This window comes from Triticum aestivum, chromosome 3B (assembly GCF_018294505.1).
Source record: "Triticum aestivum cultivar Chinese Spring chromosome 3B, IWGSC CS RefSeq v2.1, whole genome shotgun sequence".
NCBI classification, from domain to species: Eukaryota; Viridiplantae; Streptophyta; class Magnoliopsida; order Poales; family Poaceae; genus Triticum; species Triticum aestivum.
This window is the reverse complement of record NC_057801.1, coordinates 16,287,447-16,290,155: the sequence shown is the minus strand read 5'-3', so window position 1 is coordinate 16,290,155 and position 2,709 is coordinate 16,287,447.

The following is a 2,709-nucleotide window of genomic DNA, read 5'->3' as shown; positions in this document are numbered from 1 at the left end:
CCACGAACCGGTACTAAAGGTGATCGTGGGGCCCCGGCCTGACGCCAGCCTGCCACCACCCCTTTAGTACCGGTTCGTGCCACAAACCGGTACTAAAGGTTCAACACGAACCGGCATTAATGCAAATCCGTTCGAACCGGCACTAATGGCACCATTAGTACCGGGCCAAAATCAAACCGGCACTAATGTGCTTCACGTTTGATCCTTTTTCTACTAGTGGTGCTGCAGGCGAGCCCAATCTGGGCTCACGCGGGCCTGCAGCCGCTCTGCTTGGTGGTGGTGCGGATCTCCTCTTCCTCGATGACGTGATGGCCTGCACGCGGTGGATCTGGCCGTCGCTGTTGCGGCCCGGTAGGCGTGGACCCGCGTTTTCCGGTGTCCAGCTTGCCGGCGCTCCCATAGCAGCTTCGACCCCGGTGTCCCACAAGCTGCGTTCTTTCCGTCTTATTGGGCTCGTCGACGTTTTGGCGGCTCCGACCCTGGCGCTCTTGAAGCTGCGCTCTTTTCCGGCTTCCTGGGCTTGTCGGGCGTCGGCGTTTTGGCAGCTTCGGTCTTCTCGGTCCAGATCTGTGTATCTCCAGATCTTGGCTCGTCGTCGTGCCGGCTGCTGTCGCCTCCCGTGTGCTGGTTCTCTACGCCTTATCGCCGTCTCTTCATCCCCGACCGCCACACCTTGCATCGCCCCTCCTTCACCAGAACCAATGCTCGCGCTTCCGGCGGCTCCCATTGCCACTTAGGTAGTGGGCATGGCTCCCCTTCCAGCGATGGCGGCCCCAGCTTACGACATGTTCTCATCTTCGGATTCTATCCTGACGGCCATGGGATTGTTCGGACATTGGCCAGGGCGAAATCCCTGCATGGCTTGCTGATTGTGGCAGCAGCGACACCTGCGGGTGCCGTTACCTTCCTGGAGGCGCTGCCACGGCCTTTTCTCCGTTCCCCTGCTCGAGCTCCGGGGGAAACCCCAGGTCCAGTTCCTTGGACCGGACGACGGCGACGTCATGACATTGTTCCCCTTCATGAAGGCGTCGTCTTGCTTGCTCGTGGCGTGTTTGGCACTGGATTCTGAGTTTCGGGACATCATATCTTGGTTTGGGCTGTTTCGCTTGGATAGGGTAGTTTAGCGCTGTGTTGTAGCTTCTGTTTGGGCCGAGCAACCCATGTCTCTCTGCTCCGGATACCATGTGTACGCCTTGTTTGGTTCTCTCATGCGATGTACCCCTCCCCCTATGTTCACATTTCAACTTCCTCTATCAATGAAAAGATACGCAAGCTTTGCGTATTCGCGAAAAAATCTCCTGCCGTTTCTTCCTTTTAGATAAAAACCTCCACTTAAATTTCATTTGTTGAGGCCGAGAACAGATCTTAAATATATTTTCAGCTATATCACCCAGGTTTTTCTTAGTTGTAGCTGATACTACTATCTTTGTCATCTCTGTGAGTAAAATCACCACTCTGCCACTCGTACCAAGCGTCAAATATTTACTGAGTTCAATGTTCTGCAAATCAAGATGAAGTCGTGCACTCCTACATAAGTATATTTATATCTTGACATGTTTGCGTTCATTTTCTTCAGTTAAGCATTTTGTGGCAATCAGAAAGATTTCTACATTGTCAAATTGGAACTAACTTACTACTTGTTTTACTTTTGTTAGCAAGGTTACATAAGTGTTCTTGTTCATCATATATATACATTAAAAATTATGACACATCAAGTAGCCCACTGTCCGATGTAGAACATGGTTTATAGCGTATTTTTATTTCTCAGGTCCACTTCATTTGTATAAATAGAAAGTTTCGCAGTGTAACTGTTAAGAGGCATATTGGTCCTAACAATATATCACTAACGCCCTCTGTGCTAGTAGGCAATTGAGCTAGATGAAATCAGCTAGATTTTTCTTTGTATTACTTATCTCAAGTGTGCATGGTTACGAACCCATGCTGGTCTAGCAACCTGGAGAATTCTGGATTTTGCAGGCAGGGTGATAAACTGGGAAGTAATTCTTTGAGATGCATGCCAGAAGGAAGTAAAAGTCAATGTTTTTCTGGTCCATCTTATCCAGTGTGGGGGGTGATTGCATTGATATATGTTTTACAGCCAACCGGCTTATCGAGTTGAAGGCTATGCGAGCTACCAGAGACCATTGAAGTGGTATCTGCTCGAGTGTTCATTAAGCTGCATCGTTGGACTCCTCAAGGGAAAAGTGAAGAAGAGGAAACATTATTTGTGCCATTTGTTTGTACCAGAGCACACTATCGTCACTGCATCTCCTAGTACTGGTGATGTGCATCTCATGTATGGCCTCCAAGCTATGGTGTGACAAGTAGTATGTTCTGTAACATTTTACGATGCTGGATCCTGTGTGTCCAAGTAAGATAGCATTGGACGCAGGATGAAGGGCAGGTCCATGTCCGTCGGAAAGGACTTGCCCCTGCCGGGGTGGGGGTCATGATGGTGAGCACGCGCACAGCCAAAGTCCAAACCGCGCCTCCAAGGCCGCCGCCCGAGGGGGGCCGACCCGAAGCTCCCGAGGGAGGGGTGGGGGAGAGGATCCGCACCACGGACGGCGCGCCCGGCCGCCGGAGGAGCCGCAGCCAGCCGGGGAAGTCGCGGCCGGCGGGGAACGAAGCTCCAGATCCAGACCAGGGGATGGATGCCGCTGCGCGATGGCGCGAGGAAGGCAGCCAGCGGCAATTGGTGGGGAGGTG